Source organism: Dendrobates tinctorius, unplaced genomic scaffold (assembly GCF_039654945.1).
Source record: "Dendrobates tinctorius isolate UK_male_01 unplaced genomic scaffold, ASM3965494v1 ptg000584l, whole genome shotgun sequence".
Classification (NCBI taxonomy): domain Eukaryota; kingdom Metazoa; phylum Chordata; class Amphibia; order Anura; family Dendrobatidae; genus Dendrobates; species Dendrobates tinctorius.
The window spans coordinates 180,837-202,775 of NW_027362242.1; the positions used below are offsets into that span (position 1 = coordinate 180,837).

General features: G+C 45.0%; 9 non-coding genes across 9 annotated transcripts; all 9 read left to right on the forward strand.

Annotated features, from left to right (window-relative positions):
- Window positions 1-6,484: 6,484 nt before the first annotated feature.
- On the forward strand, window positions 6,485-6,676 carry LOC141078658 (U2 spliceosomal RNA). Its single transcript, XR_012228043.1, has one exon. It is a non-coding gene; the product is annotated as a U2 spliceosomal RNA (small nuclear RNA).
- A 1,577-nt stretch (window positions 6,677-8,253) lies between these two features.
- On the forward strand, window positions 8,254-8,444 carry LOC141078603 (U2 spliceosomal RNA). The gene has a single exon (XR_012227991.1). It is a non-coding gene; the product is annotated as a U2 spliceosomal RNA (small nuclear RNA).
- A 1,577-nt stretch (window positions 8,445-10,021) lies between these two features.
- LOC141078604 (U2 spliceosomal RNA) lies at window positions 10,022-10,212 on the forward strand. The gene has a single exon (XR_012227992.1). It is a non-coding gene; the product is annotated as a U2 spliceosomal RNA (small nuclear RNA).
- Window positions 10,213-11,783: 1,571 nt separating this feature from the next.
- LOC141078605 (U2 spliceosomal RNA) lies at window positions 11,784-11,974 on the forward strand. The gene has a single exon (XR_012227993.1). It is a non-coding gene; the product is annotated as a U2 spliceosomal RNA (small nuclear RNA).
- A 1,577-nt stretch (window positions 11,975-13,551) lies between these two features.
- Window positions 13,552-13,742, forward strand: LOC141078606 (U2 spliceosomal RNA). Its single transcript, XR_012227994.1, has one exon. It is a non-coding gene; the product is annotated as a U2 spliceosomal RNA (small nuclear RNA).
- A 1,577-nt stretch (window positions 13,743-15,319) lies between these two features.
- LOC141078607 (U2 spliceosomal RNA) lies at window positions 15,320-15,510 on the forward strand. Its single transcript, XR_012227995.1, has one exon. It is a non-coding gene; the product is annotated as a U2 spliceosomal RNA (small nuclear RNA).
- Window positions 15,511-17,087: 1,577 nt separating this feature from the next.
- Window positions 17,088-17,278, forward strand: LOC141078608 (U2 spliceosomal RNA). Its single transcript, XR_012227996.1, has one exon. It is a non-coding gene; the product is annotated as a U2 spliceosomal RNA (small nuclear RNA).
- Window positions 17,279-18,855: 1,577 nt separating this feature from the next.
- Window positions 18,856-19,046, forward strand: LOC141078609 (U2 spliceosomal RNA). Its single transcript, XR_012227997.1, has one exon. It is a non-coding gene; the product is annotated as a U2 spliceosomal RNA (small nuclear RNA).
- Window positions 19,047-20,623: 1,577 nt separating this feature from the next.
- On the forward strand, window positions 20,624-20,814 carry LOC141078611 (U2 spliceosomal RNA). The gene has a single exon (XR_012227999.1). It is a non-coding gene; the product is annotated as a U2 spliceosomal RNA (small nuclear RNA).
- Window positions 20,815-21,939: the final 1,125 nt, after the last annotated feature.

Sequence of the window (21,939 nt, forward strand, 5' to 3'; positions counted from 1 at the left end):
AGCCCCTTCGCCTCAGAACTTCCCCAGTCTTAATTCAAGCATTCAATTCCTACCACATCCCTCATGCAATGATATGTCGCTTCATTTTTGAAACATTGTCCCCCTCTTGTGGCCTTCCAACTTTGAAATTTACTGTTCAATTTTGAATTAATTCATATATGAATAAAATGGAAAAGCAACGATTTATCTGGCGAGTTATTTGAATGTTCTGCCTACGTCCACCTGTCTGACAGACGGACGGTATTCTAGTGGCTTGTAGCAGCAGCAGCAGCAGCTAGGTGCGCTGCTTGCCTGCAGTAAATAGGATGTGTCCATCCATGGAACACTGTGATAGGAATCATGCCATTCATAGCACACAATGCTTGGATGTGTTCGACCACGTCTCACAATGGGACCACGTGTCACAATGGGCAGCCCACAGTCTGTAGCAGCTGCGCAGTAGTATTCAGCTTCAGTCTGCTGAGTGAGCCTGAGCAGACAGGTGGGCCATGCTCGCCTCCTGGTTACAATATCTGGCACCAGGAGAGTTAGGCCACGTTCACACGCTGCGGATTCCGCTGCGGATTAATCCGCACGGATTTAGCAAAAACCGCAGATAATCCGCAGGTCCAAAGACCTGCGGATTATCTGCGGTTTTGCCTGCGGTTTGGTCCTGCGGATTCACTATCTCCACAATGGTGGAGATAGGAACCCGCAGCGTTTTCCACAGAAAGAATTGACATGCAATTCTTTCTGCGGATTCAAAACCGCAGCAAATCCGCGCGGTTTTTTCCGCAGCGTCGGCACAGCGTTTTTTTTTACCCATTCAAATGAATGGTACTGTACACCGCAGCTAAAACTGCTGCGTGTCTGTAGCGGCCAATCCGCAGCGTGTGCACACAGCCTTAAAGCAAGACCTTTCATTTAGGGAGGGTAGTAGAGGGGGCGGTGTAGGAGCAGTGCTCCTCTGGCCTCTTTCCTAGTACTGAAGCGCGTTTGACCGTGAGGGGAGGGTGGCCTAACAAAAAAGGGGTTGGCCTATGCAAATTAAAAGCGCGTGGAGTGGAATCCTGGGGGAAAAAAAAAAAAAAAAAATCAGCCGCCTGCGCTTTTGTTATGCGCCCAGACTTGGTTTGAATGTCTTCCTCAGGGTGGTGTCTGTGTCATTCTCCACAATGGGTGCCTGTCTTAAGCCCTGTGGCCTTGCAAGCGGCAAACCATTTCTGGTTATCGCTTCTCGGCCTTTTGGCTAAGATCAAGTGCTTTATTGCAGGAGATCTTGGTCGAAGGGCACTCGGGTACCCCTCTCCTTGGCCTGGCGGGATCGTCCACTTCGGTGGGCTTCACCCGCCTGTTGCTATTGGGGGGAGGGCTTAGTCCCAGGGTAACGAGTTGCGATCCCCCAGCTCCCAGTTGGTTTTTGTCTACAAAACACTGGGAGCGCAGATTGCAAACGCTTGCAATTTGCAAACCCTGTTGCGTACCATGGAGGTTGACCCCAACCTCGTGCCTCCTTATGCGAGGCTAAAAAATACCATTAGGGTCCACTTTAATGCAGGTGGCTCAGACACCAGGAATTTGGGATATGTAGTCCAGGACGTGCTCGGAACCCTCCTCCACGTCCAGAGGAAAGAGATTTTATCCATACAGGACTATCCCCGACGAGGGGATTATGATATAACATTCACGGAAGAAGGTATTTTTAGAGATGTATTGGCGAGAGTTAGACGTGTGGAGGATAGTCCTGTTCTGAAAGGAATACAAATTGTAGAGCACGTCCTGGATGAGGTAAAGCTGGTAATTGTTAAAGTTTTTTCACCATTTGTATCTGCCCCAGAAATTATGTCCTTTTTAGCAGTATACTTTAAGAGCGTAAAATGTATTGGCAAAATACTTAATGAATTCAATATATGGACATCGAAATGGAAATTCTTGGTAACATGTATCAGAGATCCAAATATTCCAGGTGGTGTGCGGCTCCCCCCAGCCCGTTTTAAAATTGGACAAACAAATGGGGATTTTTTCTTTTCTGGGATGCCGGTATACTGCAGAAATTGTGGACGCTACGGCCATTCAAAAGAGAATTGTCTTGTCTCCTGTAGGAACTGTGCTAGCGAAAACCATGAGACGAAGGAATGCCCAAAGGAAAAAAAATGTAGTTTCTGCCAGACTCCAGGTCATTTTTATTTTTCTTGCCCCCACAGGTTTCGGGAAGACGAGCAGAAGGAGAAGTCCAAGACATCCTGGCAAAAACCAAAAGATCAGACCACCCCTCAGGAGGAGGAACAACAACCTGGAGCCTCTGGAGGGACGAAGGGCGCAACACAGAGTGACAACTCTCCAGAGTCTATGACAGGTAACCCACCAGTTTCCAAATCTTGGCTGCAGGAGCAGCGGCAGTCCAAGAGGATGGCTGAGAAAGAACAGAGGGGTATGGTTGCTAAGACCAAGAGGGACAGGCCAAAGGTCGACACCGAGGCACATACCCAGCCTGGGTCTCCTAAGGCAGAGGGCGCGGAGTGGACAGTGGTGGTTTCGCAGAAAAAGAAAAAAAAGGGTGAGTCTGAGGAGGTGGCAGGTGGGGACCGGATGGACACATCTCCGGAAGGGGGTGTGGACACTGGGCCCCCAGAGGTCTTGGTCCCTGCTGTAACGGCGGTTGGGGGCCGGGATCTTGCTGCCTCTGAAGACTCAGAGGCTCTGCCTTGTGCGCAACCTCCCCCTATAAGACGACCTTCTAAAGGTCAAACAGGGGCGGCGGAGCCCCTTGGAGACCCACCTGATGAGGATTTAAATGGCCAGCCAATGGAGACCCAGCAGGTTCTGCCAGTACCCTCCCCGAGCTATGTGGCTGTAGCGTCGGGTCTTTCTAAAAGTGGTAATCTTTCCTCCTCCTCGGATACACTGCTGACGGTATCATCGGATGAAGAGGGAGGCGAAAGCCCAGTGGTCTGATCAGGTTTGTTGGATAGGTAACTCCGTTGCTCTAAAAAATTTAAACAAACTTCCTATACTTTTAATGATGGCTGAACTCAAGGGCATTTCCTTCAATGTGAGAGGCATAAAATCTAAAACAAGGAGAATTGCTCTTTTTAATTTTCTTACATGTTTTACTGCATCTGTTTTATTTTTGCAGGAATGCAATATCCCACATGAAATTTCATACAAAAAATATAAGGATGAGTGGAAGTGTGGGCCATCTGTCTGGTCCGGATCTAATGCTACGGGATCAGCAGGGGTCGCCATACTTTTTAAAGGGAACGTTTTAATAGATTTTATTCAAGAAATTTTACCAGGTCGTATTTTATTAGTTAAGGCTTTTATTAATGGTATTAAATGGCAGTTTTTAAATTTTTATGGCTCTCCAGAAAAAAATGAAAGAGCCGAAATGCTTGATCTTTTACCATTATTTATTAATAACTCTGAACCTTTTATCTTAGCAGGCGATTTTAATTGTATTTTTAAAGGTGAAAACCGGCGTTCCAGCTCTGTCAGCAGGAACTACGATAAAACCTCAGGTATGCTGCATGATATAGTGACAGATGCTAAGCTAATTGATATATATAAAGAGTGTAATAGAGGCAGCCCGGAGGAAGCCGGTTTCACCTGGAGCAATTCTAATTGTAGCTCTAGAATTGATTTTATCTTCGGTTCAGATAAAACAATACCTGCAAAATGTGAAGTTTTAACTAATTTATTTTCAGACCATAAACTTTTATCTTTTAGCATAAAAGTAAATGAAAACAAAAAATGTGGTAAGAAAAGCTGGAAAATGAACGTGTCCCTTTTAACTGACCCGCAGATTTTATCAGATTTTACCGAGTTTTATAGAAAATGTAAAAAAGAAAGAAGTCCAAATATTTCTATAAGTGTATGGTGGGACAGAATGAAAGTTAAAATAAGGAATTTTTTTATTAAAAAGAGTCTTTTTAAAGCCAAAGAAAAATATGAAGAATATAGAATTTTAAATACCCGCTTACAAATGTTATTTAAACTTAGAGATAATGGGATAGATGTGCAACATGATATTTCAACCTTAAAAGAAGAGATTTCAAAATGGCTAGAACAAAAAGGGAAAGAGATAATTTTCCGTTCTAGAATACAGCACATAGAAGAAAATGAAAAATGTTCTAGATATTTTTTTAGGAAAAATAAAAAAGAAAAAGTAATAATTGACTATATAGATGGAGAAAATAATATAAAACAGATGTTGGGGAAAGTTGAGGTTTTTTTTACTACTCTTTTCAATGAAAAAATTATAGATGAAAAACTAATGGAAGACTCCCTGCAAGAAATAACAGCTGTTTTAGATCCCTCATCACAAGAATTTTTATTACACCCATTAACAGAACAAGAGATTTTAAAAACCATAAAAAGTTTTAAAAAAGGCAAAGTCCCCGGTTCTGATGGTATCCCAATTGAATTTTATGTATGTTTTTATGATATTTTAAAAGATGATTTGTTTTATTTGTTTACTGAAGTTTTTACCAGTAAGGTTTTATTAAATTCTTGGAAGAAAGGTGAAGTCTCCCTTTTGTATAAAAAAGGCGATAAATCAAAATTAGAAAACTGGAGACCGATAACACTCCTAAATTGTGATTATAAAATAATGGCTAAAATCTGTGCAAATCGTCTAAAAGGAGTCATCAGCAATATTATACATTCTAATCAAGTGTGTGGGGTGCCGGGGCGTAGTATATGGGATAATCTGAATTTAGTGAAAGACTGTATTGAGGATGTGAAAGATCGAAAGGGGAAAATGGCGATTTTATCTATCGACTTTGAAAAAGCATTTGATCGTGTCTCACATTTTTATCTTTTTAAAGTTTTAGAAAAAATGGGCATACCGGAAGGTTTTTTATTTTCTCTTAAAGCATTTTACAAAGATTGTACAAGTAAGATTTTAGTTAATGGTTTTAAGACACAAGATATACCCTTAAAGTCTGGGGTAAAGCAGGGATGCCCCCTGTCCCCCCTACTTTTTATTTGTGCGCTGGAACCGATGTTATGTGCATTACGCCGAAATAACCAGATATGTGGAATACCTTTGCCTGGAAGCGGTGGTTTGGAGGCTAAGGTCGTAGGTTACATGGATGATGTAGCAGTTTTATGTCGTGATGCTCCATCCCTGACGAAAGCCCTTCATCAAGTGCAAACTTTCTGCTCAGCCTCTGGTTTTAAAATTAATTTTAACAAATGTAATATTTTAAGTGTTGGGGGGATGGTTTTACATGATGTACCCGTTGACATAACTGAATCCATTACCATTTTAGGTGTATTATTCACGGAAAAAAATGATGGATATAATAGTTGGGAAGCAATTACTCAGAAAATAAATACGAAAATATGTATGTGGAACATGAGAAAACTTACGATGGAGGGTAAAGTATTGATTTTAAAAATGGTGATTTTACCACTGTTACTGTATCTCAGTATGGTTTTCCCCCCACCGGTTAATGTTTTGAAAAAGATAACTAAAACTTGTTTTACTTTCTTTTGGAACTCAAAAATGGAGAAGCTGAAAAGAGAAATTGTGATGAAAGCAAAACCGAAAGGTGGTAAAGATTTCCCAGATTTTAATAGGTTTCTTTTAATCCATTTTTTCGTTTACTGTTTTAATGCCTTTTTTAAGACCCACTATTGGTCCTTTTTTATGCGTTTTAATACTGGTTTTTTTATGAGGAATCTTGGATGGTATAAAGTTAATTTATCTGCTCCCTATGCTTTTAACTTGCCAGCGCATTATATGATTTTAAGGAAAATAGTGTCGGATTTTAATTTAGGGAATAAGAAAATAGAGGAATTAAAAGACAGTAAAAAACTAATTAAAGAGATACGAAAAAATGAGGAAATATGCAATATTGAAAGATATGATGATGAAGAATCTACATCTATCTGGAAAATGATTAATGGTTTTAATCTTTTTAATGTACAGAGAGATCTGGCTTGGAGTTGCGCGCACAGCTGTCTTCCTTGCCGGGCATTCCAATACAGAAGAGGATTTGTGAGGTCTGCCATCTGCCCAAGAGTCGGATGCCAGGATGAGGAAACAGTGGAACATCTATTGTGGTCATGTAAATTTGCTAAAGACCTCTGGAGAAGACTGCTCCCCCTGCTGGAAAGAGTGGCAGACCTCAAGGACTTTAATTATAAAACGGTGCTATATGGACTTATGGAATGCCCCACCATGGACCAGCAAATAATGGCTTGGAAGACAGTCAACTGCGCCAAGTCAGCTCTCTGGAAAGCACGAAATATTGCTGTTTTTAATCAAGATGCTTTTTCAGTGGACAATGTTTTAGAACTTTGCTTATGTGATATGTACACCTACTATTTAATGGACAAAAAACAAAATGTACATGTATCCAAAAAATGGCTTGTCGACCAATGGAACCTGATAATTTGATGTGATCTCCCCTTTGAATTGTATAAGTTTCATTGATTTATTTTGAATTATATTTGTTTTAATCTTTGTAATCTGTTAAAATTTTAAATAAACGGTTTTATCCCTATGTTGGGGATAGCCAAATTAAAAAAAAAAAAATCTGTTCTTATCAGTTTAATATCTGATACGTCCCCTATCTGGGGACCATATATTAAATGGATTTTTAGAACAGGGAGATGGAAAAAGAGCTTGCTCACTTCACTCCACGTATCAGCCCAGTATGGCAGTTTCTCTGGGAATGGTGCACTCACTCTCTTAAGCGGTTTCCAAAGACAGATTGAATTGAAATCGGGATAAGCAAGTAGTGTTTTCAAAGCATGATTTGAATGCTTTTTTCCAATGTCGCCGCTCTGCAATTAGTTTTTCTTGGTCCAAGTTGCACATTTCCAATTCCTTAGCCTTGATTTAACTTGACCAACTCTTCTACTACTACTACTACTACTACTACTACTACTCTTATTCACCGCTATATGGGAGGCATTGCACTGTATTCAATGTGTCCGTAAAATAACGATCTATCTTGGCCTTTGCTGTTTGGTAGGTATAGGTGTGACAAGCTGCAGTAATGTGTTTGGCTTTGGATAGCTACATTTCTGCACACCCACCTGCTACAAGGCCTGCAGCCCCTTCGCCTCAGAACTTCCCCAGTCTTAATTCAAGCATTCAATTCCTACCACATCCCTCATGCAATGATATGTCGCTTCATTTTTGAAACATTGTCCCCCTCTTGTGGCCTTCCAACTTTGAAATTTACTGTTCAATTTTGAATTAATTCATATATGAATAAAATGGAAAAGCAACGATTTATCTGGCGAGTTATTTGAATGTTCTGCCTACGTCCACCTGTCTGACAGACGGACGGTATTCTAGTGGCTTGTAGCAGCAGCAGCAGCAGCTAGGTGCGCTGCTTGCCTGCAGTAAATAGGATGTGTCCATCCATGGAACACTGTGATAGGAATCATGCCATTCATAGCACACAATGCTTGGATGTGTTCGACCACGTCTCACAATGGGACCACGTGTCACAATGGGCAGCCCACAGTCTGTAGCAGCTGCGCAGTAGTATTCAGCTTCAGTCTGCTGAGTGAGCCTGAGCAGACAGGTGGGCCATGCTCGCCTCCTGGTTACAATATCTGGCACCAGGAGAGTTAGGCCACGTTCACACGCTGCGGATTCCGCTGCGGATTAATCCGCACGGATTTAGCAAAAACCGCAGATAATCCGCAGGTCCAAAGACCTGCGGATTATCTGCGGTTTTGCCTGCGGTTTGGTCCTGCGGATTCACTATCTCCACAATGGTGGAGATAGGAACCCGCAGCGTTTTCCACAGAAAGAATTGACATGCAATTCTTTCTGCGGATTCAAAACCGCAGCAAATCCGCGCGGTTTTTTCCGCAGCGTCGGCACAGCGTTTTTTTTTACCCATTCAAATGAATGGTACTGTACACCGCAGCTAAAACTGCTGCGTGTCTGTAGCGGCCAATCCGCAGCGTGTGCACACAGCCTTAAAGCAAGACCTTTCATTTAGGGAGGGTAGTAGAGGGGGCGGTGTAGGAGCAGTGCTCCTCTGGCCTCTTTCCTAGTACTGAAGCGCGTTTGACCGTGAGGGGAGGGTGGCCTAACAAAAAAGGGGTTGGCCTATGCAAATTAAAAGCGCGTGGAGTGGAATCCTGGGGGAAAAAAAAAAAAAAAAAATCAGCCGCCTGCGCTTTTGTTATGCGCCCAGACTTGGTTTGAATGTCTTCCTCAGGGTGGTGTCTGTGTCATTCTCCACAATGGGTGCCTGTCTTAAGCCCTGTGGCCTTGCAAGCGGCAAACCATTTCTGGTTATCGCTTCTCGGCCTTTTGGCTAAGATCAAGTGTAGTATCTGTTCTTATCAGTTTAATATCTGATACGTCCCCTATCTGGGGACCATATATTAAATGGATTTTTAGAACAGGGAGATGGAAAAAGAGCTTGCTCACTTCACTCCACGTATCAGCCCAGTATGGCAGTTTCTCTGGGAATGGTGCACTCACTCTCTTAAGCGGTTTCCAAAGACAGATTGAATTGAAATCGGGATAAGCAAGTAGTGTTTTCAAAGCATGATTTGAATGCTTTTTTCCAATGTCGCCGCTCTGCAATTAGTTTTTCTTGGTCCAAGTTGCACATTTCCAATTCCTTAGCCTTGATTTAACTTGACCAACTCTTCTACTACTACTACTACTACTACTACTACTACTCTTATTCACCGCTATATGGGAGGCATTGCACTGTATTCAATGTGTCCGTAAAATAACGATCTATCTTGGCCTTTGCTGTTTGGTAGGTATAGGTGTGACAAGCTGCAGTAATGTGTTTGGCTTTGGATAGCTACATTTCTGCACACCCACCTGCTACAAGGCCTGCAGCCCCTTCGCCTCAGAACTTCCCCAGTCTTAATTCAAGCATTCAATTCCTACCACATCCCTCATGCAATGATATGTCGCTTCATTTTTGAAACATTGTCCCCCTCTTGTGGCCTTCCAACTTTGAAATTTACTGTTCAATTTTGAATTAATTCATATATGAATAAAATGGAAAAGCAACGATTTATCTGGCGAGTTATTTGAATGTTCTGCCTACGTCCACCTGTCTGACAGACGGACGGTATTCTAGTGGCTTGTAGCAGCAGCAGCAGCAGCTCGGTGCGCTGCTTGCCTGCAGTAAATAGGATGTGTCCATCCATGGAACACTGTGATAGGAATCATGCCATTCATAGCACACAATGCTTGGATGTGTTCGACCACGTCTCACAATGGGACCACGTGTCACAATGGGCAGCCCACAGTCTGTAGCAGCTGCGCAGTAGTATTCAGCTTCAGTCTGCTGAGTGAGCCTGAGCAGACAGGTGGGCCATGCTCGCCTCCTGGTTACAATATCTGGCACCAGGAGAGTTAGGCCACGTTCACACGCTGCGGATTCCGCTGCGGATTAATCCGCACGGATTTAGCAAAAACCGCAGATAATCCGCAGGTCCAAAGACCTGCGGATTATCTGCGGTTTTGCCTGCGGTTTGGTCCTGCGGATTCACTATCTCCACAATGGTGGAGATAGGAACCCGCAGCGTTTTCCACAGAAAGAATTGACATGCAATTCTTTCTGCGGATTCAAAACCGCAGCAAATCCGCGCGGTTTTTTCCGCAGCGTCGGCACAGCGTTTTTTTTTACCCATTCAAATGAATGGTACTGTACACCGCAGCTAAAACTGCTGCGTGTCTGTAGCGGCCAATCCGCAGCGTGTGCACACAGCCTTAAAGCAAGACCTTTCATTTAGGGAGGGTAGTAGAGGGGGCGGTGTAGGAGCAGTGCTCCTCTGGCCTCTTTCCTAGTACTGAAGCGCGTTTGACCGTGAGGGGAGGGTGGCCTAACAAAAAAGGGGTTGGCCTATGCAAATTAAAAGCGCGTGGAGTGGAATCCTGGGGGAAAAAAAAAAAAAAAAAATCAGCCGCCTGCGCTTTTGTTATGCGCCCAGACTTGGTTTGAATGTCTTCCTCAGGGTGGTGTCTGTGTCATTCTCCACAATGGGTGCCTGTCTTAAGCCCTGTGGCCTTGCAAGCGGCAAACCATTTCTGGTTATCGCTTCTCGGCCTTTTGGCTAAGATCAAGTGTAGTATCTGTTCTTATCAGTTTAATATCTGATACGTCCCCTATCTGGGGACCATATATTAAATGGATTTTTAGAACAGGGAGATGGAAAAAGAGCTTGCTCACTTCACTCCACGTATCAGCCCAGTATGGCAGTTTCTCTGGGAATGGTGCACTCACTCTCTTAAGCGGTTTCCAAAGACAGATTGAATTGAAATCGGGATAAGCAAGTAGTGTTTTCAAAGCATGATTTGAATGCTTTTTTCCAATGTCGCCGCTCTGCAATTAGTTTTTCTTGGTCCAAGTTGCACATTTCCAATTCCTTAGCCTTGATTTAACTTGACCAACTCTTCTACTACTACTACTACTACTACTACTCTTATTCACCGCTATATGGGAGGCATTGCACTGTATTCAATGTGTCCGTAAAATAACGATCTATCTTGGCCTTTGCTGTTTGGTAGGTATAGGTGTGACAAGCTGCAGTAATGTGTTTGGCTTTGGATAGCTACATTTCTGCACACCCACCTGCTACAAGGCCTGCAGCCCCTTCGCCTCAGAACTTCCCCAGTCTTAATTCAAGCATTCAATTCCTACCACATCCCTCATGCAATGATATGTCGCTTCATTTTTGAAACATTGTCCCCCTCTTGTGGCCTTCCAACTTTGAAATTTACTGTTCAATTTTGAATTAATTCATATATGAATAAAATGGAAAAGCAACGATTTATCTGGCGAGTTATTTGAATGTTCTGCCTACGTCCACCTGTCTGACAGACGGACGGTATTCTAGTGGCTTGTAGCAGCAGCAGCAGCAGCTAGGTGCGCTGCTTGCCTGCAGTAAATAGGATGTGTCCATCCATGGAACACTGTGATAGGAATCATGCCATTCATAGCACACAATGCTTGGATGTGTTCGACCACGTCTCACAATGGGACCACGTGTCACAATGGGCAGCCCACAGTCTGTAGCAGCTGCGCAGTAGTATTCAGCTTCAGTCTGCTGAGTGAGCCTGAGCAGACAGGTGGGCCATGCTCGCCTCCTGGTTACAATATCTGGCACCAGGAGAGTTAGGCCACGTTCACACGCTGCGGATTCCGCTGCGGATTAATCCGCACGGATTTAGCAAAAACCGCAGATAATCCGCAGGTCCAAAGACCTGCGGATTATCTGCGGTTTTGCCTGCGGTTTGGTCCTGCGGATTCACTATCTCCACAATGGTGGAGATAGGAACCCGCAGCGTTTTCCACAGAAAGAATTGACATGCAATTCTTTCTGCGGATTCAAAACCGCAGCAAATCCGCGCGGTTTTTTCCGCAGCGTCGGCACAGCGTTTTTTTTTACCCATTCAAATGAATGGTACTGTACACCGCAGCTAAAACTGCTGCGTGTCTGTAGCGGCCAATCCGCAGCGTGTGCACACAGCCTTAAAGCAAGACCTTTCATTTAGGGAGGGTAGTAGAGGGGGCGGTGTAGGAGCAGTGCTCCTCTGGCCTCTTTCCTAGTACTGAAGCGCGTTTGACCGTGAGGGGAGGGTGGCCTAACAAAAAAGGGGTTGGCCTATGCAAATTAAAAGCGCGTGGAGTGGAATCCTGGGGGAAAAAAAAAAAAAAAAAATCAGCCGCCTGCGCTTTTGTTATGCGCCCAGACTTGGTTTGAATGTCTTCCTCAGGGTGGTGTCTGTGTCATTCTCCACAATGGGTGCCTGTCTTAAGCCCTGTGGCCTTGCAAGCGGCAAACCATTTCTGGTTATCGCTTCTCGGCCTTTTGGCTAAGATCAAGTGTAGTATCTGTTCTTATCAGTTTAATATCTGATACGTCCCCTATCTGGGGACCATATATTAAATGGATTTTTAGAACAGGGAGATGGAAAAAGAGCTTGCTCACTTCACTCCACGTATCAGCCCAGTATGGCAGTTTCTCTGGGAATGGTGCACTCACTCTCTTAAGCGGTTTCCAAAGACAGATTGAATTGAAATCGGGATAAGCAAGTAGTGTTTTCAAAGCATGATTTGAATGCTTTTTTCCAATGTCGCCGCTCTGCAATTAGTTTTTCTTGGTCCAAGTTGCACATTTCCAATTCCTTAGCCTTGATTTAACTTGACCAACTCTTCTACTACTACTACTACTACTACTACTACTACTCTTATTCACCGCTATATGGGAGGCATTGCACTGTATTCAATGTGTCCGTAAAATAACGATCTATCTTGGCCTTTGCTGTTTGGTAGGTATAGGTGTGACAAGCTGCAGTAATGTGTTTGGCTTTGGATAGCTACATTTCTGCACACCCACCTGCTACAAGGCCTGCAGCCCCTTCGCCTCAGAACTTCCCCAGTCTTAATTCAAGCATTCAATTCCTACCACATCCCTCATGCAATGATATGTCGCTTCATTTTTGAAACATTGTCCCCCTCTTGTGGCCTTCCAACTTTGAAATTTACTGTTCAATTTTGAATTAATTCATATATGAATAAAATGGAAAAGCAACGATTTATCTGGCGAGTTATTTGAATGTTCTGCCTACGTCCACCTGTCTGACAGACGGACGGTATTCTAGTGGCTTGTAGCAGCAGCAGCAGCAGCTAGGTGCGCTGCTTGCCTGCAGTAAATAGGATGTGTCCATCCATGGAACACTGTGATAGGAATCATGCCATTCATAGCACACAATGCTTGGATGTGTTCGACCACGTCTCACAATGGGACCACGTGTCACAATGGGCAGCCCACAGTCTGTAGCAGCTGCGCAGTAGTATTCAGCTTCAGTCTGCTGAGTGAGCCTGAGCAGACAGGTGGGCCATGCTCGCCTCCTGGTTACAATATCTGGCACCAGGAGAGTTAGGCCACGTTCACACGCTGCGGATTCCGCTGCGGATTAATCCGCACGGATTTAGCAAAAACCGCAGATAATCCGCAGGTCCAAAGACCTGCGGATTATCTGCGGTTTTGCCTGCGGTTTGGTCCTGCGGATTCACTATCTCCACAATGGTGGAGATAGGAACCCGCAGCGTTTTCCACAGAAAGAATTGACATGCAATTCTTTCTGCGGATTCAAAACCGCAGCAAATCCGCGCGGTTTTTTCCGCAGCGTCGGCACAGCGTTTTTTTTTACCCATTCAAATGAATGGTACTGTACACCGCAGCTAAAACTGCTGCGTGTCTGTAGCGGCCAATCCGCAGCGTGTGCACACAGCCTTAAAGCAAGACCTTTCATTTAGGGAGGGTAGTAGAGGGGGCGGTGTAGGAGCAGTGCTCCTCTGGCCTCTTTCCTAGTACTGAAGCGCGTTTGACCGTGAGGGGAGGGTGGCCTAACAAAAAAGGGGTTGGCCTATGCAAATTAAAAGCGCGTGGAGTGGAATCCTGGGGGAAAAAAAAAAAAAAAAAATCAGCCGCCTGCGCTTTTGTTATGCGCCCAGACTTGGTTTGAATGTCTTCCTCAGGGTGGTGTCTGTGTCATTCTCCACAATGGGTGCCTGTCTTAAGCCCTGTGGCCTTGCAAGCGGCAAACCATTTCTGGTTATCGCTTCTCGGCCTTTTGGCTAAGATCAAGTGTAGTATCTGTTCTTATCAGTTTAATATCTGATACGTCCCCTATCTGGGGACCATATATTAAATGGATTTTTAGAACAGGGAGATGGAAAAAGAGCTTGCTCACTTCACTCCACGTATCAGCCCAGTATGGCAGTTTCTCTGGGAATGGTGCACTCACTCTCTTAAGCGGTTTCCAAAGACAGATTGAATTGAAATCGGGATAAGCAAGTAGTGTTTTCAAAGCATGATTTGAATGCTTTTTTCCAATGTCGCCGCTCTGCAATTAGTTTTTCTTGGTCCAAGTTGCACATTTCCAATTCCTTAGCCTTGATTTAACTTGACCAACTCTTCTACTACTACTACTACTACTACTACTACTACTCTTATTCACCGCTATATGGGAGGCATTGCACTGTATTCAATGTGTCCGTAAAATAACGATCTATCTTGGCCTTTGCTGTTTGGTAGGTATAGGTGTGACAAGCTGCAGTAATGTGTTTGGCTTTGGATAGCTACATTTCTGCACACCCACCTGCTACAAGGCCTGCAGCCCCTTCGCCTCAGAACTTCCCCAGTCTTAATTCAAGCATTCAATTCCTACCACATCCCTCATGCAATGATATGTCGCTTCATTTTTGAAACATTGTCCCCCTCTTGTGGCCTTCCAACTTTGAAATTTACTGTTCAATTTTGAATTAATTCATATATGAATAAAATGGAAAAGCAACGATTTATCTGGCGAGTTATTTGAATGTTCTGCCTACGTCCACCTGTCTGACAGACGGACGGTATTCTAGTGGCTTGTAGCAGCAGCAGCAGCAGCTAGGTGCGCTGCTTGCCTGCAGTAAATAGGATGTGTCCATCCATGGAACACTGTGATAGGAATCATGCCATTCATAGCACACAATGCTTGGATGTGTTCGACCACGTCTCACAATGGGACCACGTGTCACAATGGGCAGCCCACAGTCTGTAGCAGCTGCGCAGTAGTATTCAGCTTCAGTCTGCTGAGTGAGCCTGAGCAGACAGGTGGGCCATGCTCGCCTCCTGGTTACAATATCTGGCACCAGGAGAGTTAGGCCACGTTCACACGCTGCGGATTCCGCTGCGGATTAATCCGCACGGATTTAGCAAAAACCGCAGATAATCCGCAGGTCCAAAGACCTGCGGATTATCTGCGGTTTTGCCTGCGGTTTGGTCCTGCGGATTCACTATCTCCACAATGGTGGAGATAGGAACCCGCAGCGTTTTCCACAGAAAGAATTGACATGCAATTCTTTCTGCGGATTCAAAACCGCAGCAAATCCGCGCGGTTTTTTCCGCAGCGTCGGCACAGCGTTTTTTTTTACCCATTCAAATGAATGGTACTGTACACCGCAGCTAAAACTGCTGCGTGTCTGTAGCGGCCAATCCGCAGCGTGTGCACACAGCCTTAAAGCAAGACCTTTCATTTAGGGAGGGTAGTAGAGGGGGCGGTGTAGGAGCAGTGCTCCTCTGGCCTCTTTCCTAGTACTGAAGCGCGTTTGACCGTGAGGGGAGGGTGGCCTAACAAAAAAGGGGTTGGCCTATGCAAATTAAAAGCGCGTGGAGTGGAATCCTGGGGGAAAAAAAAAAAAAAAAAATCAGCCGCCTGCGCTTTTGTTATGCGCCCAGACTTGGTTTGAATGTCTTCCTCAGGGTGGTGTCTGTGTCATTCTCCACAATGGGTGCCTGTCTTAAGCCCTGTGGCCTTGCAAGCGGCAAACCATTTCTGGTTATCGCTTCTCGGCCTTTTGGCTAAGATCAAGTGTAGTATCTGTTCTTATCAGTTTAATATCTGATACGTCCCCTATCTGGGGACCATATATTAAATGGATTTTTAGAACAGGGAGATGGAAAAAGAGCTTGCTCACTTCACTCCACGTATCAGCCCAGTATGGCAGTTTCTCTGGGAATGGTGCACTCACTCTCTTAAGCGGTTTCCAAAGACAGATTGAATTGAAATCGGGATAAGCAAGTAGTGTTTTCAAAGCATGATTTGAATGCTTTTTTCCAATGTCGCCGCTCTGCAATTAGTTTTTCTTGGTCCAAGTTGCACATTTCCAATTCCTTAGCCTTGATTTAACTTGACCAACTCTTCTACTACTACTACTACTACTACTACTACTACTCTTATTCACCGCTATATGGGAGGCATTGCACTGTATTCAATGTGTCCGTAAAATAACGATCTATCTTGGCCTTTGCTGTTTGGTAGGTATAGGTGTGACAAGCTGCAGTAATGTGTTTGGCTTTGGATAGCTACATTTCTGCACACCCACCTGCTACAAGGCCTGCAGCCCCTTCGCCTCAGAACTTCCCCAGTCTTAATTCAAGCATTCAATTCCTACCACATCCCTCATGCAATGATATGTCGCTTCATTTTTGAAACATTGTCCCCCTCTTGTGGCCTTCCAACTTTGAAATTTACTGTTCAATTTTGAATTAATTCATATATGAATAAAATGGAAAAGCAACGATTTATCTGGCGAGTTATTTGAATGTTCTGCCTACGTCCACCTGTCTGACAGACGGACGGTATTCTAGTGGCTTGTAGCAGCAGCAGCAGCAGCTAGGTGCGCTGCTTGCCTGCAGTAAATAGGATGTGTCCATCCATGGAACACTGTGATAGGAATCATGCCATTCATAGCACACAATGCTTGGATGTGTTCGACCACGTCTCACAATGGGACCACGTGTCACAATGGGCAGCCCACAGTCTGTAGCAGCTGCGCAGTAGTATTCAGCTTCAGTCTGCTGAGTGAGCCTGAGCAGACAGGTGGGCCATGCTCGCCTCCTGGTTACAATATCTGGCACCAGGAGAGTTAGGCCACGTTCACACGCTGCGGATTCCGCTGCGGATTAATCCGCACGGATTTAGCAAAAACCGCAGATAATCCGCAGGTCCAAAGACCTGCGGATTATCTGCGGTTTTGCCTGCGGTTTGGTCCTGCGGATTCACTATCTCCACAATGGTGGAGATAGGAACCCGCAGCGTTTTCCACAGAAAGAATTGACATGCAATTCTTTCTGCGGATTCAAAACCGCAGCAAATCCGCGCGGTTTTTTCCGCAGCGTCGGCACAGCGTTTTTTTTTACCCATTCAAATGAATGGTACTGTACACCGCAGCTAAAACTGCTGCGTGTCTGTAGCGGCCAATCCGCAGCGTGTGCACACAGCCTTAAAGCAAGACCTTTCATTTAGGGAGGGTAGTAGAGGGGGCGGTGTAGGAGCAGTGCTCCTCTGGCCTCTTTCCTAGTACTGAAGCGCGTTTGACCGTGAGGGGAGGGTGGCCTAACAAAAAAGGGGTTGGCCTATGCAAATTAAAAGCGCGTGGAGTGGAATCCTGGGGGAAAAAAAAAAAAAAAAAATCAGCCGCCTGCGCTTTTGTTATGCGCCCAGACTTGGTTTGAATGTCTTCCTCAGGGTGGTGTCTGTGTCATTCTCCACAATGGGTGCCTGTCTTAAGCCCTGTGGCCTTGCAAGCGGCAAACCATTTCTGGTTATCGCTTCTCGGCCTTTTGGCTAAGATCAAGTGTAGTATCTGTTCTTATCAGTTTAATATCTGATACGTCCCCTATCTGGGGACCATATATTAAATGGATTTTTAGAACAGGGAGATGGAAAAAGAGCTTGCTCACTTCACTCCACGTATCAGCCCAGTATGGCAGTTTCTCTGGGAATGGTGCACTCACTCTCTTAAGCGGTTTCCAAAGACAGATTGAATTGAAATCGGGATAAGCAAGTAGTGTTTTCAAAGCATGATTTGAATGCTTTTTTCCAATGTCGCCGCTCTGCAATTAGTTTTTCTTGGTCCAAGTTGCACATTTCCAATTCCTTAGCCTTGATTTAACTTGACCAACTCTTCTACTACTACTACTACTACTACTACTACTACTCTTATTCACCGCTATATGGGAGGCATTGCACTGTATTCAATGTGTCCGTAAAATAACGATCTATCTTGGCCTTTGCTGTTTGGTAGGTATAGGTGTGACAAGCTGCAGTAATGTGTTTGGCTTTGGATAGCTACATTTCTGCACACCCACCTGCTACAAGGCCTGCAGCCCCTTCGCCTCAGAACTTCCCCAGTCTTAATTCAAGCATTCAATTCCTACCACATCCCTCATGCAATGATATGTCGCTTCATTTTTGAAACATTGTCCCCCTCTTGTGGCCTTCCAACTTTGAAATTTACTGTTCAATTTTGAATTAATTCATATATGAATAAAATGGAAAAGCAACGATTTATCTGGCGAGTTATTTGAATGTTCTGCCTACGTCCACCTGTCTGACAGACGGACGGTATTCTAGTGGCTTGTAGCAGCAGCAGCAGCAGCTAGGTGCGCTGCTTGCCTGCAGTAAATAGGATGTGTCCATCCATGGAACACTGTGATAGGAATCATGCCATTCATAGCACACAATGCTTGGATGTGTTCGACCACGTCTCACAATGGGACCACGTGTCACAATGGGCAGCCCACAGTCTGTAGCAGCTGCGCAGTAGTATTCAGCTTCAGTCTGCTGAGTGAGCCTGAGCAGACAGGTGGGCCATGCTCGCCTCCTGGTTACAATATCTGGCACCAGGAGAGTTAGGCCACGTTCACACGCTGCGGATTCCGCTGCGGATTAATCCGCACGGATTTAGCAAAAACCGCAGATAATCCGCAGGTCCAAAGACCTGCGGATTATCTGCGGTTTTGCCTGCGGTTTGGTCCTGCGGATTCACTATCTCCACAATGGTGGAGATAGGAACCCGCAGCGTTTTCCACAGAAAGAATTGACATGCAATTCTTTCTGCGGATTCAAAACCGCAGCAAATCCGCGCGGTTTTTTCCGCAGCGTCGGCACAGCGTTTTTTTTTACCCATTCAAATGAATGGTACTGTACACCGCAGCTAAAACTGCTGCGTGTCTGTAGCGGCCAATCCGCAGCGTGTGCACACAGCCTTAAAGCAAGACCTTTCATTTAGGGAGGGTAGTAGAGGGGGCGGTGTAGGAGCAGTGCTCCTCTGGCCTCTTTCCTAGTACTGAAGCGCGTTTGACCGTGAGGGGAGGGTGGCCTAACAAAAAAGGGGTTGGCCTATGCAAATTAAAAGCGCGTGGAGTGGAATCCTGGGGGAAAAAAAAAAAAAAAAAATCAGCCGCCTGCGCTTTTGTTATGCGCCCAGACTTGGTTTGAATGTCTTCCTCAGGGTGGTGTCTGTGTCATTCTCCACAATGGGTGCCTGTCTTAAGCCCTGTGGCCTTGCAAGCGGCAAACCATTTCTGGTTATCGCTTCTCGGCCTTTTGGCTAAGATCAAGTGTAGTATCTGTTCTTATCAGTTTAATATCTGATACGTCCCCTATCTGGGGACCATATATTAAATGGATTTTTAGAACAGGGAGATGGAAAAAGAGCTTGCTCACTTCACTCCACGTATCAGCCCAGTATGGCAGTTTCTCTGGGAATGGTGCACTCACTCTCTTAAGCGGTTTCCAAAGACAGATTGAATTGAAATCGGGATAAGCAAGTAGTGTTTTCAAAGCATGATTTGAATGCTTTTTTCCAATGTCGCCGCTCTGCAATTAGTTTTTCTTGGTCCAAGTTGCACATTTCCAATTCCTTAGCCTTGATTTAACTTGACCAACTCTTCTACTACTACTACTACTACTACTACTACTACTCTTATTCACCGCTATATGGGAGGCATTGCACTGTATTCAATGTGTCCGTAAAATAACGATCTATCTTGGCCTTTGCTGTTTGGTAGGTATAGGTGTGACAAGCTGCAGTAATGTGTTTGGCTTTGGATAGCTACATTTCTGCACACCCACCTGCTACAAGGCCTGCAGCCCCTTCGCCTCAGAACTTCCCCAGTCTTAATTCAAGCATTCAATTCCTACCACATCCCTCATGCAATGATATGTCGCTTCATTTTTGAAACATTGTCCCCCTCTTGTGGCCTTCCAACTTTGAAATTTACTGTTCAATTTTGAATTAATTCATATATGAATAAAATGGAAAAGCAACGATTTATCTGGCGAGTTATTTGAATGTTCTGCCTACGTCCACCTGTCTGACAGACGGACGGTATTCTAGTGGCTTGTAGCAGCAGCAGCAGCAGCTAGGTGCGCTGCTTGCCTGCAGTAAATAGGATGTGTCCATCCATGGAACACTGTGATAGGAATCATGCCATTCATAGCACACAATGCTTGGATGTGTTCGACCACGTCTCACAATGGGACCACGTGTCACAATGGGCAGCCCACAGTCTGTAGCAGCTGCGCAGTAGTATTCAGCTTCAGTCTGCTGAGTGAGCCTGAGCAGACAGGTGGGCCATGCTCGCCTCCTGGTTACAATATCTGGCACCAGGAGAGTTAGGCCACGTTCACACGCTGCGGATTCCGCTGCGGATTAATCCGCACGGATTTAGCAAAAACCGCAGATAATCCGCAGGTCCAAAGACCTGCGGATTATCTGCGGTTTTGCCTGCGGTTTGGTCCTGCGGATTCACTATCTCCACAATGGTGGAGATAGGAACCCGCAGCGTTTTCCACAGAAAGAATTGACATGCAATTCTTTCTGCGGATTCAAAACCGCAGCAAATCCGCGCGGTTTTTTCCGCAGCGTCGGCACAGCGTTTTTTTTTACCCATTCAAATGAATGGTACTGTACACCGCAGCTAAAACTGCTGCGTGTCTGTAGCGGCCAATCCGCAGCGTGTGCACACAGCCTTAAAGCAAGACCTTTCATTTAGGGAGGGTAGTAGAGGGGGCGGTGTAGGAGCAGTGCTCCTCTGGCCTCTTTCCTAGTACTGAAGCGCGTTTGACCGTGAGGGGAGGGTGGCCTAACAAAAAAGGGGTTGGCCTATGCAAATTAAAAGCGCGTGGAGTGGAATCCTGGGGGAAAAAAAAAAAAAAAAAATCAGCCGCCTGCGCTTTTGTTATGCGCCCAGACTTGGTTTGAATGTCTTCCTCAGGGTGGTGTCTGTGTCATTCTCCACAATGGGTGCCTGTCTTAAGCCCTGTGGCCTTGCAAGCGGCAAACCATTTCTGGTTATCGCTTCTCGGCCTTTTGGCTAAGATCAAGTGTAGTATCTGTTCTTATCAGTTTAATATCTGATACGTCCCCTATCTGGGGACCATATATTAAATGGATTTTTAGAACAGGGAGATGGAAAAAGAGCTTGCTCACTTCACTCCACGTATCAGCCCAGTATGGCAGTTTCTCTGGGAATGGTGCACTCACTCTCTTAAGCGGTTTCCAAAGACAGATTGAATTGAAATCGGGATAAGCAAGTAGTGTTTTCAAAGCATGATTTGAATGCTTTTTTCCAATGTCGCCGCTCTGCAATTAGTTTTTCTTGGTCCAAGTTGCACATTTCCAATTCCTTAGCCTTGATTTAACTTGACCAACTCTTCTACTACTACTACTACTACTACTACTACTACTCTTATTCACCGCTATATGGGAGGCATTGCACTGTATTCAATGTGTCCGTAAAATAACGATCTATCTTGGCCTTTGCTGTTTGGTAGGTATAGGTGTGACAAGCTGCAGTAATGTGTTTGGCTTTGGATAGCTACATTTCTGCACACCCACCTGCTACAAGGCCTGCAGCCCCTTCGCCTCAGAACTTCCCCAGTCTTAATTCAAGCATTCAATTCCTACCACATCCCTCATGCAATGATATGTCGCTTCATTTTTGAAACATTGTCCCCCTCTTGTGGCCTTCCAACTTTGAAATTTACTGTTCAATTTTGAATTAATTCATATATGAATAAAATGGAAAAGCAACGATTTATCTGGCGAGTTATTTGAATGTTCTGCCTACGTCCACCTGTCTGACAGACGGACGGTATTCTAGTGGCTTGTAGCAGCAGCAGCAGCAGCTAGGTGCGCTGCTTGCCTGCAGTAAATAGGATGTGTCCATCCATGGAACACTGTGATAGGAATCATGCCATTCATAGCACACAATGCTTGGATGTGTTCGACCACGTCTCACAATGGGACCACGTGTCACAATGGGCAGCCCACAGTCTGTAGCAGCTGCGCAGTAGTATTCAGCTTCAGTCTGCTGAGTGAGCCTGAGCAGACAGGTGGGCCATGCTCGCCTCCTGGTTACAATATCTGGCACCAGGAGAGTTAGGCCACGTTCACACGCTGCGGATTCCGCTGCGGATTAATCCGCACGGATTTAGCAAAAACCGCAGATAATCCGCAGGTCCAAAGACCTGCGGATTATCTGCGGTTTTGCCTGCGGTTTGGTCCTGCGGATTCACTATCTCCACAATGGTGGAGATAGGAACCCGCAGCGTTTTCCACAGAAAGAATTGACATGCAATTCTTTCTGCGGATTCAAAACCGCAGCAAA